Source organism: Portunus trituberculatus, chromosome 41, assembly GCF_017591435.1.
Source record: "Portunus trituberculatus isolate SZX2019 chromosome 41, ASM1759143v1, whole genome shotgun sequence".
NCBI classification, from domain to species: Eukaryota; Metazoa; Arthropoda; class Malacostraca; order Decapoda; family Portunidae; genus Portunus; species Portunus trituberculatus.
In genome coordinates, this window is record NC_059295.1 from 32,371,426 (window position 1) to 32,388,925 (window position 17,500).

The 17,500-nt window shown below is 46.5% G+C and overlaps 1 protein-coding gene across 3 annotated transcripts in view; it reads left to right on the forward strand.

The window, feature by feature from the left end:
- LOC123516594 overlaps positions 1-17,500 on the forward strand; it is a 236,521-nt gene that overhangs the window by 20,840 nt on the left and 198,181 nt on the right. Inside the window, exon 1 of one of the 3 annotated variants that reach the window (XM_045276118.1) lies at positions 16,004-16,581. The exons of the other annotated variants lie outside the window; for them this stretch is intronic. The gene's annotated coding sequence lies outside the window, so the exon portion shown is untranslated. Of the gene's footprint in view, positions 1-16,003; positions 16,582-17,500 lie in introns of those variants that run through there. 3 annotated transcript variants of the gene reach the window in all.

Consider the following 17,500-nt stretch of genomic DNA (forward strand, 5'->3'; position numbering starts at 1 on the left):
AACTCCCTGCCGGCTTCTGTATTTCCGTCTTCCTACGACTTGACTTCTTTTAAGAGTGAGATTTCAAGACATTTGTTCCTTAACTTTGGCTAACTCTTCACTTCTCTTTAAGGGGACCAGCACTTAAGTGGGCCTTTTTTTTTATATTTTGTTGCCCTTGGCTGGTTTCCTTCCTGTTTAAGAAAAATAAAAAAAGATACTCGCGGGAAAATCTAGAGCTTTCTGGCTGGACTCTAACTCTGTAAACTCTTCCTTCCTTGGCTGGTCTTCTGTCGCCCCATCAGTGCTACAGTCTGCTTCGCTAGTGTTACTTCTATGACTTCTACTGCTACTCTTACTGCTTCAACTACAGCTATTGCTTCTGCTGCTGCTGCTGCTGCTACTGCTGCCGCATCTGCCACTGACCTTACTCGTGTTACAGCATCAATTCACTATCACCACCACCACCACCACTACTACTACTACTACTACTACTACTACTACTACTACTACTACCACCACCACCACCACCACTACTACTACTACTACTACTACTACTACTACACTACCACACCACAATTTTTGACACTTGAACCACTATCCCTTACACACACACACACACACACACACACACACACACACACACAAGCATTATCAGATTAAGTAATACTATCTTCTCACTATCTATATCTTCGACGCGATAGTGAAGAGCGAATGTTGCGTCACCGTCTTATTGGGGTTGGGTGCTGAGCTGTGCGGGCGTGGAGGGAAGGTGCGATATGGGAGAGAGTTACCTCACGAAAATTTCCATCCAGGTGGGCTGAGTGACAGGACGTTTCCCAGATAACGAGGAGGAGGACGAGGAGGAGGAGGGAGAGAGGTAGGAGGAGGAGAAGGGGATGAGTAGGTAGGGAGGAGAGATAGGAAAGCAAAAAGGAGAGAGTCATAGAGAGGATAAAAGTAATGGAAACTTGGGTGTAAATATAAGTACTCAGGTGTGTAGGAAAAATAGGTGTTAATTATGACAGAGAGAGAGAGAGAGAGAGAGAGAGAGAGAGAGAGAGAGAGAGAGGGGGGGAGAGAAAATGATTAAATGAATATCGATAGGTACTAGGGAAAAACCAGAGTGAGAGAGAGAGAGAGAGAGAGAGAGAGAGAGAGAGAGAGATTCGGAAGTTAAAGAATGGGACGAAGAAGGAAGTGAGGAAGGACACGTGAAAAGGAAGTTAAGAATTAAGGAAGTGAAGAGGAAGAGGATGAGAAAAGAACATAACGAGGAAGGAGGGAGAGAAGGAGAGAAGGAGGAGAAAAGAATAAAACAAAAGATCATCTAGATAAATACAATTATTCACTTTACCTTCTTGATACACGAAAATGACCTCCATTATTTGTAGTTTGAATCACCACCACCACCACCACCACTGTCACCTCTATCTCTGCCATCACCACCACCGCTAGGCACTTCCCGCTACGTGACGACCTTCTCTCTCTCTCTCTCTCTCTCTCTCTCTCTCTCTCTCTCTCTCTCTCTCTCTCTCTCTCTCTCTCTCTCTCTCTCTCTCTCTCTCTCTCTCTCTCTATGAATACGTATTGCATCTCCACTCACTCACATAGTTACTCACTCACATATTCACTCACTCACTCGCTCACTCGTTAATTCACTCCTTCAATATCCGTCCCTCCTTCCATTCCCCCATCCTTATCTGCCTCTCTCTCTCCCTCCCTCCCACCTTCCCTCTTTCTCTCCCTCCTTCCCTCCCTCCCTCCCTCACTCGCAATCACGTATCCTTGCTTACCATACACACACACACACACACACACACACACACACACACACACACACACACACACACACACACACACACAAGGAAATGAATTAAGCAGAAGGAGGTGAAGGAGAGAGAGAGAGAGAGAGAGAGGAACAGGGGAGATGGAAAGAATTAAAGAAAACATAAGGAAGAGAAATAAAAGTGGAACAAATACTTACAATGAAGGACGCCGGTGGGAGATGAAATTAAGACAGGCAGGAAGGATTGTGGAAATGAAACAAAACATGACTGACGGCTGTGTGTGATGGGTACTGAGAAACTTGCGTGCGTGCGATAAGAAAAAAAATCAAAATACACGGAATGGAAGGGAGGAAAGAGAGGGAGAGAAAAGAAAAACGTGTATGCGTGTGGAAAAAGATAATTGAAATGCATGGGATGGGAAAAGAAGGAAAGAGAGAGAGAGAGAAAAAAAAAGGGTATTGATTCCATATTTCGTTCACGACATCATACGAGCGTGTGGTTAATGATGTAACTGTATTGGAATTGACAAAAAAAAAAAAGGTGTTGACAAGAGTAAAAGTAAGTAAAATTATGTTTTCGTAGCTACACGTGAAAGAAAAATTTTATATGCACTAAATAGAATAAAATGAAGGTGAAAGACGTTAATAATGCGAAGGTGCGTGTATGACAGGATGGGAAGATGATTAAGGAAAATGTATGCAGAAACCGACTTTAGAAAACGTTAGTATTGGCAGAAATATGAAAAAAATTATGTACATATAAAGATAGGAAATAAATGTTTGAAATCAGGAGAAAAAATATAAGAATGTTGATAATGTCAGGATGTGTACGTGACAGTATTTGAATCTGCGATGTGAACTATATGCATGAGAATTCACTTGGATAAGAAAAATGTTTACAAGAAGAGAGACATCGTGCGAAAGAAACAAAAGATTGCATGGACAATTAAAAAGAATGGTAATAATGTCAGGATCCGTACGTGGCAGCATATGAACAAGTGATCAAAACTGCGCATGAAAAGGAGGATATTAGCAAGAAATAAGGAAAACCTGTATTGAAGAGAAAAAAAAAGAATTAAATGAGAAAGTAAATAAATGTTAATGATACCAGGATGTGTGCATGACTGACAAGATAAGAACCTGCGATTAAAAATGCATATCATAACCGATTAGGAAAAGGAGGATGTTGACAAAAACTTAAAAAAAGAACGCCTTCCTGTACATGAAAGAGAGAAAAACAATGCACAAAGTAGAAGAGAAAAGAAAAATACTAGTGATGACAGAACACAAGATACGAACATATGAATAAAGATGTCCATGAAAATAAATTACAAAAGGGAAGATGATGACAAAATAAAAACTTGTGGAAAAACACGCGAAACGAAATAAAACCAACTAAAAGTAAAAAAAAAAAAAAAAGAGAGAAAGAGAGAAAAAAGAAAGAAAGAAACTGGTGTGAGGGTGCGTGCATGACGGAACGAAAACATGTGATTACAAAAAGAATGAATGTGAGAACTGACGTCAAGATTAGGATACGAGGATGGTGAGAAATGGTGACAAAAATGGAGTTAAGGACAAGTGGACAAGCCTGACCTGTCCCATTATGCACAGTTCAAGGCCGAGGCAAGGGCGTGCGTGGGAACAGTGGAACTACGCAAAGGAACGCCTCGCTGTTATTTATGAGAGGAGGAACCGAGGAACTTCTCAGGATTATATTTGTGTTTAGTAATATTATCTTTCGCTTGAGCTTTGATTTAATAGCTTTGTGACGTTCGAATAAGAATTAAAAGAAGGACAAGGGATCGAAGGAAGCTTTCACGATCATATATGTGTATAGGAATGTTGCCCTGTCCTTCAGTTATGATTTAGTGTTTTTGTGTTGTAATATCAGGGAAAACAAAAAGAAATTCACTAAACATGCCATCTCTAATAGGTAATAATCGAAAAGTGTGTGTGTGTGTGTGTGTGTGTGTGTGTGTGTGTGTGTGTGTGTGTGTGTAATATAATAGCACAACTTATAGCAACTGTTACATGCACACCCAAAGCATATCCGCTGTCTTCGCTGCATGAGGCATACACATACACACATTTACACACATACATGCAATCCTCATTATACTCCTTTGCATGACACCGCGTGGGAAGTGAAGCAGCAGCACCACCAGCAGGCACAGGAGGAAGTCAAAGAAGAACAAAAAAATAAAAGCAGTAACGCCATGAACAACAGAACGATAACCCTCATCATGGGATTCTTCATGGCTAGAAAACATGAATGGGAGAAAATGAGAAAGAGAGAGAGAGAGAGACGTGGGAAAGACGGAGAGTCACAGATGCAGAGTCATGTGAGTGTTGTAGTGTAGCATTTACGTGCCGGCTCCCGCGTGGACAGTAAGAGAGAGAAAGAGAGAGAGGACCGTATGCTGGGCGCTGGACTTACTGGGAAAGCGAGACGAGAGTTGCATTGAGTTCACAGAGGAAAGGATGCAGCGGTGAGTGTACCCTGAGCACACACACACACACACACACACACACACACACACACACACACACACACACACACACACACACAGTCCCAGGAGATGCTTTCTTGGGTTTTTTCCCTTACTCACTCACTCTCTCTCGGAAGTGAGTGAGAGAGAGGGAGGCGAGGTAGGGGATGAGCGATGAGCCGGGACACGTAAGTCAGGGAGGAGTGGCGGGACTGAGTCAGTGTGGGAGTTTGTCAGTCGGTTAGTGGGTCTGTTCAGTCTGGGTAATGATGTAGAGAGAGAGAGAGAGAGAGAGAGAGTGTGTGTGTGTGTTAGTCAGTCAGGTAACGTTTTCTCATTGTTTGCATCATCATTGACCACCGTGTGTGTGTGTGTGTGTGTGTGTGTGTGTGTGTGTGTGTGTGTGTGTTTAGTTGATTCTTTTCCCGCAATGGGGCTTTTCCTCATTCAACTTTTGTTCCTACTTTTTTATGAGTTATTTTTTTTTATCCTCCTCCTCCTCCTCCTCCTCCTCCTCCTCCTCCTCCTCCTCCTCCTCCTCCTCCTCCTCCTCCTCCTCCTCCTTGTGACCTCGGAGGACTACTAAGTTACGGCCTGTACCGGAAGTTTCGTCTACATTAATTGAGCTCATTGGGTCGTTCTGGTGCAAAAAGTGGAAGACGAGGAGGAGATGGAGGAGGAAGAGGAGGAGGAGGAGGAGGAGGAAGCAAAAGAAGAAGACATGGGTTCAAGGGAGATAAAATAATGTAACGTACGTGTTCAGAAGGGCGTGTCTCAATTTGTAAGCTGTTCGTTGTAAGTTCATTCAGATCCACAGTGTCACTCGCTGGTGTAATCTGATCCGGGTTTGTTTTCGGTGTCTTGTTGCTTCGTTCGTCCTCATCCTCCCTCGCTCCCCCTCTACCTCCCAACCTCCTTCCTTACGCCCTCCCCTCCCACCAGCTTTCCATCTACCCCATCTGTCATCCACCGCTCGAGTCCTCCACCTACCCCGGCCTATCATCCAGCACCCTTTCCACTTACTCACATCTCCAGTAGTCCTCCACATCCGTAATCTGTCATCCATCTATCTAGTCTTCCACTTATCTTAACTAATCATCCAGCACTCTTCCACTTACTCACATACCAATCCATTCTGTCATCCACTTATCCTATCTTAATAATCGAGTAGACTTTCATTATCCTTTCGAACTGCCATCCACTTGTCCCAGTCTCTCTTCTATTAGTCTTCTATATGTCCTACTTTCTCAGATAGCCTTCATTCTCCACCGTGGCAGTTAACTCGTAGCCTTCCACCTATACAGCCTCTTCTTTTAGCAGTCTTCCATTTATTTCAGGCTCTTTCTCCACCTGTCTAGTCTTTCACCTAATCCATCCATCATCCAGCAGTCTCCCACTTACTATTAACCTACTCCACTAGCTCCTCCTTCAGCAGCCATCCAACTATCCCACCACACCGTCACACACACACACACACACACACACACACACACACACACACACCTATAGGTTTCCTCTGTGGCGGGACGGGGCGTGTCGCGGCAGAACACGTCCCCGGCGGCATGATGGGGCCTCTGTGGGCATCGTTGCCTCACCATCACCACCATCGCTACACTTCCCCCTCGACCCTCTAATCCTGACGCGCCGCCAACAAAAACTCGCACCTGTTTTATGATTTACTCTTCATTTTTATGACTTTGCACGCTGCCCGAGAGAGTTACTGTGGAGGGCAAGGGACGAGGGAAGAGCTCTGGCCTTCCACAGCACTACCAGGACTTCTGTAGTGAGGCAAGGAAGGGGCAAAAGAAAGCAGGCCGTAAGGAGTGGCAGAGGGATGCATCTATAAGAGAATGCAGGATGGAAGGATAGAAAGGAAGGAAGGAGAAATGGAAGTGATAAAAGATGTGGGAGGGAAGGAAGATTGAGACAGAGGGAGGTGGCGGAAAGAAACGTGTATTTAGAGACAGAGAAAGAGTTAGAGGAATTAAGGGAACAAGTGGAGGGAGAGAGGGAATTGTTAAGGAGCAGGAAGTGGCGAAGCAAATGTGGCGGAACAGAGAAGTGAGTGACGGGCTCGAATGACTGATGTGACGTAATCCAGAGAGAGAGAGAGAGAGAGAGAGAGAGAGAGAGAGAGAGAGAGAGAGAAAGGAAGGGACAGTGTAAGTAGTTTCAAGGCAGACATGATGGAAGTGCGTGCGAGCAGGCTGGCGTGGAGCGGCTGCCATTGTCCCTCAGCTCACGCCAGTTGTCCTCAAGGCTGCCAGGACATGAGACTCAAGTAGGCGGCGCGGTGCTCTTAAATACAGACCACGGAACGCTTATTTAAGTACACATTAGTAGTACGTGGCGTCGTGACAAACTACCTGGAAATTAACGTAGTAGTAGTAGTAGTAGTAGTAGTAGTAGTAGTAGTAGTAGTAGTGATGGTGGTGGTGGTAGAAGTAACAGTAGTCAGGTATAACTGTCTAGCTGTTTACGCATACACTACAATTATACTCATGCGTACTCTCTCTCTCTCTCTCTCTCTCTCTCTCTCTCTCTCTCTCTCTCTCTCTCTCTCTCTCTCTCTCTCTCACATATCACTCCCGGACCCTCATCATCTCATTCACAAACGGAAGCCAGTTTGTGTGTGTGTGTGTATGTGTGTGTGTGTGTGTGTGTGTGTGTGTGTGTGTGTGTGTGTGTGTGTGTGTGTGTGTGGGGCCGCCCGACGCCGCCACACACACACACATACATACACACACACGCTAATAATAACAGCTGCTGAGACGTAGAATTGTTAGTGTAAGTTTTCCAAAAGGCGGTTGCGGACTGTTTAGGAGACGGTAAAGTGTAAAGAAACTCACTTTTTTTTGTCCTTTTGCTTCAAGGAGAGACGGAGAGACAATGAGGAAGGAGGAGGAGGAGGAGGAGGAGGAGGTGAAGAATTAGTAGTAGTAGTAGTAGTAGTAGTAGTAGTAGTAGTAGTAGTAGTAGTAGTAGTAGTAGTACGTAGAAGGAGATGAAGACGATAAGAACAGCGATGAAAATGAGAAGAAGAGAAGAGAAAAAGGAGGAGGAGAAGAATCTAGAGGAATAAAAAGATCAGTAAAAGGAAAAATGACTTGTAAGCAGAAGAAGAATGAGGAAGAAGAATGAGGAAGGGAATAAGAACCAGGAGTAAGTGCAAAAGGAAAAGTGAGGAGAAGGATGTACAAGACCAGGAGGAAGTACAGAAAGAGAGGAGTAAGAGGAGGAGGAGCATGAAGAGGAAGAAGAAGAAGAAGAAGAAGAAGAAGAAGAAGAAGAGTTTTCGCCGGTTCATGAAAAAGTGTCCAAGGAATGAATATTAATATGAAGAAAATAACTTAAGTACTTTTTATATGTCATGTGATCCTCAATTCTCCTCCTCCTCCTCCTCCTCCTCCTCCTCCTCCTCCTCCTCCTCCTCCTCCTCCTCCTCCTCCTCCTTTATATTCTTTTGTACTCCTCATCATCATTATCATCATTATCATCATCTTCATCGTCACTTTTTTCCTTCCTGTCTCCAGTTCTCTCTTTTTTCGGCAAGCGTTGACAGAAATTCACACTTCAACGTGAATTAACTTGACTGGGCAGGAGGAGGAGGAGGAGGAGGAGGAGGAGGAGGAGGAGGAGGAGGAGGAGTTACAGGAAGACAAAGAAGCTGGTGTGTGATGGAGGAGATAAGAGAGAGAGAGAGAGAGAGAGAGAGAGAGAGAGAGAGAGAGAGCCAAGGATGGAAAAGAAAGGAAACATAAAGAAAAAGAAAGGTAGGGAAGGGAAGGTTGAGAGATAGAAGGGAGAGACAGAAGTGATGGTGAGTTTGCCTTCTCCTTTGCTATACCTCATTGAGTTGGTTGCTGTTTATTCTTCCTTTGGGTTCCGTAGTGTTTCCTTAGAAATTATAGTTTTAATAGTAGTAATAGTTGTGGTAGTAATAAAGTAAGAGTGGTAAAGTATAATGATTCTCTCTCTCTCTCTCTCTCTCTCTCTCTCTCTCTCTCTCTCTCTCTCTCTCTCTCTCCGTGACCTCTTAGGCAACGAAAGCCAAAATATTACTGTATTTTTTCTTATCTCTTGTTTTTTAGACTTCATCAGCAAACCGCAAGCCTTGTTATGGTTCACTAGTCGTTCTCTCTCTCTCTCTCTCTCTCTCTCTCTCTCTCTCTCTCTCTCTCTCTCTCTCTCTCTCTCTCTCTCTCTCTCTCTCTCTCTGCTCTTCTTCTCTTAGCATCCGTCACCATCCTCGGCTCTGGGTTTGAGGACTAGTAGGAGGAGGAAGAGGAGGAGGAGGAGGAGGAGGAGGAGGAGGAGGAGGAGGAGGAGGAGGAGGAGGCAGCGGTGGTGCTTGCAACTCGAGCCATGACATAAGACACTGGTAAGATATGCTTGCAAGGCGACTCCTCCTCCTCCTTCTCCTCCTCCTCTTCTTCTTCAGTCTCACCTCTAAGTCTCCTCCTTCGTCTTTATCCTCCTCCCTCTCTTCTTCCTCTTTGTATTTTTTTGTTTTCTTTTTAATCTTATTATCAATAATACACTTCCCACAAACAGCTCCCTCAAAGACCAACAAGACTGCTGCTGCTTGTTCTTCCTTTGTTTACATTATCTCTCTCTCTCTCTCTCTCTCTCTCTCTCTCTCTCTCTCTCTCTCTCTCTCTCTCTCTCTCTCTCTCTCTCTCTCTCTCTCTCTCTCTCTCTCTCTCTCTCTCTCTCTCTCTCTCTCTCTCTCGTCCATTTTGCCACCTCCCATTCTAGTTTCTTCCATCTTAGATTATTATATCGCCAGAAGAGGAAGAGGAAGAGGAGGAGGAGGAGGAGGAGGAGGAGGAATGCAGGGAGATGATGAACCGGAGGAAGTGTATGAAGATAGGATTATGTGCATGCAAGAGAAGGAGGAAGAGGAGGAGGAGGAGGAGGAGGAGGAAGACAAGAAGAGGAGGGAGGGAGACATGAGAGAGAGAGAACTTTAGAATAGAGAAAAATGAGGAACAAGAGGAAGGCAGGAAACATAACATGATGGGGGAGGATGAAAAAGGAGGAAGAGGAGGAGGAGGAGGAGGAAGAAGAAGAAGAAGAAGAAGAAGAAGAGGAGGAGGAGGAGGAGGAGGAGGAGGAGGAGGAGGAGGAGGAGGAGGTGGTGGTAGTGATGGTGGTGTAAGATTTCCAAGGTCATACAAACAGCAAAAGAGATTGTAGTATTTTATTATAGATAGTTTGATTGAAGTAGAAGGAGGATGAAGAGGAGGAGGAAGAAGAAGAGAAGGAGGAGGAGGAGGAGGAGGAGGAGGAGGAGGAAGAAGAGGAGGGTAACCTGCTTGCCTAATCTTGCCACGACCCTCCACCGATGACTTCCAACTTTTAATCTTTATATTCTTGTTTCCTAAATGTGAAAGCATGACGGCCAGTGGTCTCTCTCTCTCTCTCTCTCTCTCTCTCTCTCTCTCTCTCTCTCTCTCTCTCTCTCTCTCTCTCTCTCTGTGTGTGTGTGTGTGTGTGTGTGTGTGTGTGTGTGTTTCCTTATTTGTTTGTTTCGTTACAGTTTGCTGACTTACAGACCTAGCCAAAGAAGAGAGAGAGAGAGAGAGAGAGAGAGAGAGAGAGAGAGAGAGAGAGAGAGAGAGAGAGAGAGAGAGAGAGACGCCAAGATATGTACGGCTCGCCAGATTCACTTAAATGACTTCCTTTAAAATGTTTAGCATTCGTTTGTTTGTTTTTCTTATCTAATTTCCTACGTTGCTGTTGTTGTTGTTTTTTGTTGTCGTTGTTGTTGTTGTTGCTGTTATATGACTGGTTCTTCTTCTTCTTCTTCTTCTTCTTCTTCTTCTTCTTCTTCTTCTTCTTCTTCTTCTTCTTCTTCTTCTTCTGTTTCTTCTTCTTCTCCCCCTTTTCCTTCTTTTTCTTTTTCTTCTTCCTCCCTCTCTTGCACCCTTCCTCCTCCTCCTCCTCCTCCTCCTCCTCCTCCTCCTCCTCCTCCTCCTCCTCCTCCTCCTCCTCCTTTCCCCTTCTTCCTTCCAACACTTCCCAAAATAATCGTGTTCCGTATAAACTAACTCCATTCATCTTCCTGAAAAATGCATGTTTCTTGTTGTTCTTGTTGTTGTTGCTGTTGTTGTTTTCTTGTTACGTTTCCTTTCATTGTTCTCAGTTGCAAGTTATAATTATCTCTCTTGTTCTTTTGTGTGTGTGTGTGTGTGTGTGTGTGTGTGTGTGTGTGTGTGTGTGCGACATCTACCATCAGAGAAATAAAAAAAAAAAAAAAACAAGTATAGAGATGTTGAATGAGATAGACCAGAGAGAGAGAGAGAGAGAGAGAGAGAGAGAGAGAGGGATAGTAGAAAGACTGAAAAATTTTCCTTTCTTGTCCTTCAAATTGTTTCTTTTCATTTCTTTACACTGAAGGAAAGCAAGGAGAGGGAGAGGGAGAGGGAGAAGTGAGAGAGAAGGGGAGGGAGAAGTGAGAGAGAGTGAGAGTGGAGGGTGGGGAGAAGGGAGAGGAGGCGATAAGCTTACAACGTTGTCCTGATAACCTTGAGATTGTTTCCTCACCCCCACCCCTCTCTCTCTCTCTCTCTCTCTCTCTCTCTCTCTCTCTCTCTCTCTCTGTGTTTGCTTCCTCCTTCAGTTCTTTACTTCCGTCCTTCCTTCTTCTTTCTTTATTTCGTCTTACTTTTTTTCCATACATTCGTTTCCTTTTCCTTGTTTCTTCCTGTTTCCCCTTTCATTCACGTCCTTCCTTCCCTCCTTCGTAACTTCCTTCCTTTTTTCTCATCAATGCTTCCTTCCTTCCTGTCACTTACTCTCTCTTTTTCTTCTTTCTTCTTTTTTTTTTCCTTCTCATTCATTCATCCATTTCCCTTTCATCATCTGACTTTTCCTTCCCATCTCCATCCATCTCCTTTATCATCATCATTCATATCTGTTTCCTGTCTCCTCTTCCTCCTCCTCCTCCTCCTCCTCCTCCTCCTTCTCCTCATCTTCCTCCTCCTCCTCCTCCTTCTCCTCCTACCTGGTTCTTGCGTCACCAAATCTGGCACCGATTCGATCCCACCAGGAAATGCAGAGCAGGTGAGAGAGAGAGAGAGAGAGAGAGAGAGAGAGAGAGAGCCAGTCCATCTCTAATAAAGAAAGTAAACAGAATGATGATTATTATTTTATGTCAGAGAGAGAGAGAGAGAGAGAGAGAGAGAGAGAGAGAGAGAGAGAGAGAGAGAGAGAGGGGGGGGGTGAAGTGTTTGTGTAGAGGATGAAGTCTTATCTTCTATCGACTGTTAACCGCAAAGCATTGGAATGACTCCTCCTCCTCCTCCTCCTCCTCCTCCTCCTCCTCCTCCTCCTCCTCCTCCTCCTCCTCCTCCTCCTCCCCCTTCCTCGTGCTCCAATATCTCCACCTTTTACCCTTACCCTTTCGTCTTAATGTGCTGAAGATAAGCAAGTATTACCTCCCCCTCTCCCTCCTCCTCCTCCTCCTCCTCCTCGTTTGGACTTCACACTTCGGACTTACAGCGTCACGCAGTTATTATGAGACACGACTGGACTAAAGTAATTTCTCTCTCTCTCTCTCTCTCTCTCTCTCTCTCTCTCTCTCTCTCTCTCTCTGGAACAGGATTTTCAAGTGATAATTACATTTACCAATGACAATGATAATGATTTTTATATTTTGGAATGTTACTCTACTGGAGAGAGAGAGAGAGAGAGAGAGGGGGAACCTGCATTCAGCCTTCAGTTGTTGTTCTTACCGCACTGTTACCACATTTGTCTTATCTAATCTTTGTGATCTGCTTTCTGTTTCCTCTCTCTCTCTCTCTCTCTCTCTCTCTCTCTCTCTCTCTCTCTCTCTCTCTCTCTCTCTCGATGCAAGAGTTAGAGCCAAACATGCCAGAAAGCAACAAACAGTGAGGGGTGCCAAAGGTCTTCACGAGACGGGTGGTGGTGGTAGTGGTGGTGGCGGCGGCGGCGGCGGCACGGCACTGGCGACGGGCAGCCCTTGCTTGGCACTTGCCTCTCACAACCTCCTCCCTCTTGATATTTAGCGACCAAACTGACATTAAGCATTCTCAACTTCACTCCCGCTACATTAAACTCCGTCATTTTTTCCCCTTCTATTTTTATATCTATTATTTTCAGGTGTTACGTTGTGTGGAGGGATCTGTGTGGGAAGGGGGAGGGGGATCGTTGGTGAGGTGCGTGCGTGGGTGGAGGTGGTGGAGGTCGTTGTGTTGTGGTGGTGTGTGTGGTGTGGCGGCGTGACGTAGTGTAGTGTGGTGGTATCTAGAGCATAGCTGAAGGGTTAAACTCTCCTTAGATAGAGAGTGAGACAGGGTAAAGATACGTCACCAGGGTACCCCTTGCCCTGACGTGTGGCGTGGTGGAGCGGGGTGAAGGTGTGGCGTGGTGGGTGTGAGGTGTGGGAGCTGTGTAGGTGTATGGGTGTTGGATGGAGGAGATGAGTTGGTTTTGAAGGTGAGGAAATTGTATGTCGGAGTGGGTGGAAGGGTGGCAGTAGCGAGTGTAGGGCGTAGGAGTCGTGTGTTGGCGTGGGTGTTAAATTGAGGGAGTGTTTGGTGTGCGTGGAGGAGGCGGTGGTGCAGTGCGGCGCGGTAATGGAAGACGTGTTTGCGTGCGGCGTAAGCACCACAACCCCAGCTGTGTGGTGATGGACAAGAGTCTGCTGGCACCACCCCACGCCCTCTCGCCGCCCGCACTCCCCCCACGCTACCCACAATTAAGGGGGTAGGAGGGCAGCTTTGGGCCATCTACATCCCCATCATGCGACAATGGGGGAAGGGTCGTGGGGCCATTCGTCTCCCCCACCGACGGGGTTGTGTCACCAAGCTTAATAATAACTTGTCAGACTGAGCCAAGCGCTGATGCCAAGCAGGGCGATTCTCCGGCTCCTTGCGATCCCTGCCTTTCCTCAGACTCTGCTGTCTTCCCCAGCCCCAACACTCCCAAAGGGCTGCTAACACTGCTCTAGCCACGCCCGCCACTCCCAGATCCCACTACTCCTTCAAAACATATCAAGACTATACTCCTCAGCCGCCGTCACTCACATTCCCGACAGGCTCCTCCTCTCACCTGTTGCATTAGCGCTTCTCCTCCCCTCCCCACCGCTCCGCCACCTGCTTCTCAAGGTTTCTTCGCGACTTCTGGCACTCGGGGACAGTCTCTGAGGCGCCCCTACCAGTGTGCCCTTGCTTGGCCCGCGTACAATGCAGGGCCATGGGCATGACTTGCCGGTGACACCCAATTGGCGGACGCGGCGCCGCCCACCCAGCAGGCCGATCATTCCTCATGTCAGTGTCATCCAAGTGTGGAGGTTGCTCTTATTACTTTTTTTATGTTGTGTGTGTTTTGCGTGTGTGTGTATGTGTGTGTGTGTGTGTGTGTGTGTGTGTGTGTGTGTGTGTGTGTGTGTTAAGGTTTACGAAAACTTAAGGAAAACTTCGTTGAGTCTTTCAAATTGTTGGTATTCAAGCATCTTGTTGGTACTGTGTGTGGGCGTGTCTTTCTCAGTGTGTCTCCTTGCAGAGCCTTGCGCCAGAACATTCATAATGCTCCTTGTTCCTCCTCCATCTCGCCTTGTGATTTATGTTTTCTAACAGCTGCTTTTCTTTCTGTTCTTGTCCTCCTATTCCGTCGTATTATTATTATTATTATTATTATTATTATTGTTATTATTATTATTGTTATCATCATCATCATTGTCATCATCATCATCATCATCATCATCATCATTATTGTTATTATTCTTTTACTTCTGAGAATCCCTTTCATTTTTTTTAAGCATCTCTTCAAGGAACCTCCTGCTGAAGCACCGGTAGACAAGTGCCTCCTCCAAGTGCTTCATCGAGACACTCCAGCACCTCATTCACTCCTCGTATTCTCAAACGTTCCGTCACCTTATCTAGACTACCTTTTAGAAGACTCTGGTGAAAGTCAAAGGGGCTTTCAAGGGTGTGTACATGATTCTAGTGAGAGTTTAACAGGGATTCTGCACAACTGTAAAGGAAAAAAAAAGTCGTGCTAACTCAAGTAATGGTCTCTGTGGCCTTTAGGAATTAAGAAAAAAATTATAGTTTTGTCAACAAACGCTGCAACTTAACTCGACTTGTCTGGACGGTCACTTTGATTTTGTGTACTCTTTTTGAATAATGCTCTCTTGGGACTGACATTTTTAGTGGGGCTTATTTCATTGTTTTCTTCTTTTTTTTTGCCGTTTTTTGTTCCCTTTGGTTAAAATCTCATATATAATTGCTATCAAGAGGACCTCAATATGAGTTGTTAGAGGGTTAGAGGGTGTGATTCTATGGAATGTTTAATAAGGATTGTGGATCAGACCTTCTCTGATGATGATTCCCTTATACGACCAGAGAAATGAAAGGGAAAGGGGTGTTGGTTTGCACGTTATAGCTCCCTTATTTCTATCGCGTAAGTAACTCCCGTATTTGAGATGTGGATGTGACGTGTATGGAGCTGCATGCGTAAATTTATGTAATAATAAATGACTAGAAATATCAAAGCAGGAACAAAAGATTGTATAAAAAAAGACACTAACTTGGAGATTGCAAAGTAATTCTGTTGATTTCCTTCCACCTTCCCAACTCGTGTTTACTCTTACCCCTCCCTATATCTCTTCTCTCTCTCTTTCTCTTCCTGGTTCCATCCTTCCTGTTTTTGTTTCCCCCCCTCACCTCCCTGCTACCCATATATTTTATTTTATACACACATATGCACACACAATGGAGGACAGCTCAGAAGGAACTTTGCTGTGTGTGTGTGTGTGTGTGTGTGCGAGTTGGGCGCAGGAGGGGAATGGGAGGGGCAGCGTGAGTCACGGTGGCGGGAAGGGAGGCCCGGGTAGAGAGGGATGGAGGGGGTGATGTGGGGGAAGGAGGGGAGGCAAGGCGTCTAGAGGTCTGCCGCAGTCGCTACTCGTGGAGAGTGTGCAGGGAGGGCGTTGGCTGTCTGTTGCTGCTGCTGCTGCTGCTGCTGCTGCTGCTGCTGCCTCTACTCTGCACACACACACACACACACACAGACACACACTTACCTTCCCTTTCCTCTCTCTCCACGCTGGAAATTTCCACGGGATTCACACTCACTGCTGCCCTTGGACTGGGGCTGCGTGCTGCTGACTGAGCTACTCCTCACCTTCACTAAACTCACCTCGGCAGCCGTATGCCGGAAGCACGTGTTGTTTTCTCCCAGGAGCCACGTGGCCTCGGCCGCCACGCGGCTATATTGGTGGCCAGCGCCCCTGCTCTGCTGCAGGTGCTTTGGGTCCTTGGCGGCTGCGGTGCGTTGCCCGAGCAGTGCATTGCGGGGTGAGGGGCAACACGCCCTGGTTGCGTCACGCTCCTAGCCACTATAAATACCATGGTGGTGCGGAACAGCTCAATCAGCGAGGCTGCCAATTAATTAACGCCGTCATTGCATGAAGAAATGCGTGAGTCGGCGGTGCAACGGCGGCTGTCTCACAGGTGCATGCATTGAGGCACGTAGTGCAAGGCTTTCTGGCGGGCGGTGGGCGGCGCCTTATCACCTTCCAACCTTTTTGGTCTCACATTTAGTCGTTCTAAATATACTTAATGAATACCGAAACTACGTAAGTCTGACGTTGTGCAGAGGAAATCTTGTCAATGTCTCACCTTGTGTGAATTTATGGCAGTTATGCTGCCGTGTTGCTGGTGGTGGTGTGTGAGGCACTCTATAAATCTGTGGGACATGTTGCATCATCATCAGTCGCCTCGCAGCCGAGCGCACACAACCACTCCCGCGGGAGTTCACCGCCGCAACTGTGAAGTGTGTTAAGCGAAAGTTATTTCAGGTGATCAGGAAAGTGAGATGTGCTAGTGGCAGGTGTTTTAGTGCAATAGTGAAGGAAGCTACACGTGATAATTGATTCCCGCAGGAGGAGAGGCTGCGTCCTTCCTTGCTGTTCACTTCTGTGTTCCAAACTTCCACGTAGCTTCCCAGTCTTCGTGAGTACTGACCGCTGAGACACGCACGTCGCTGACCAAGAGGCAAACATCCTGTCCATTCTGTCAGCATCCCTGAGTCACCTTCCTCAGTGACGTGGGAGACAGAAGCGACCTGACGCAAGGCTTGCAGCGACTGGGATACTAGCAGCGCGGTATGAGACTCGCCTCCCGAGACAACGGGGATTGCTAATCAGACCTCGACCCCCTGCTGAGTGCGCGCCTTGACGACCACCTCAGCACCACCACCACCACTACTACCACCACCACCACCACCACCACCACCACTCAGCACCACTATCACCACAGCAAGAGTGGCCGGGTCCTACTCCCGCCCCTTGAGGTAGGTACGACTGAGCGAGGCGAGCGAGACAGCCAGCCTGACACACGAGTTACCGCGGCCGTGGCAAACTGAACTGAGCATGCACATGTCACGAGGCACCTATACACACACACACGCACGAACCCCACAGCTCCTAATCTCTCTCTCCGCCGCTGGCAACTATATGAGCTACACACACACACACACACACACACACACACACACACACACACACACACACACACACACACACACACACACAGGTAGGGAAAGTCTGAGTGAAGTGAATAGTTTTTGGGGTCACACCCGACACCTGTTAGTTCACCTGCCGGCCAGTCGACACTCACCTGCAGTAGCCACGCACCTGTCGCCCCTTCCCTTATAAGTTCCGCAGCTCTTTGACCAACGACCAACGCAAAAAAGGCACCACAGGAAGGCCAGGAATTCTATGCATGACCGGAGGGAACGAGTGTGGGCGAGAAGGGGCGGGAGGAAGGGGAGGAAAGAGAGAGAGGGGGTGATTAGGGGGTTGTGGTGGGGGCGTGGATGAATGGTCTGTATTGGGGGTATAGAGGAGAGGGGATGACGGGGAGAGGAGCAGTGTTGGGGAGAACCGGATGTGTTAAGGGAGGAGAGTGAAAAAATATGAAGCTTACGGTAAGAGAGAGAGAGAGAGAGAGAGAGAGAGAGAGAGAGAGAGAGATGATGTGGGAGAAAGGGGGGAGGATGGTAAGAAATGTTGACTTTACAGAATGTGGGTGTTGCCGAGAGAGAGAGAGAGAGAGAGAGAGAGAGAGAGAGAGAGAGAGAGAGAATCATGCCAATAATGTAAACAATCTCCTCACATACTACATACATTATAATGATTCGGTACATACAAGCTAAGGGAGGAGGAAAAAAAAAATGTCATCTAACTTACTGAATATAAATACACGCACAT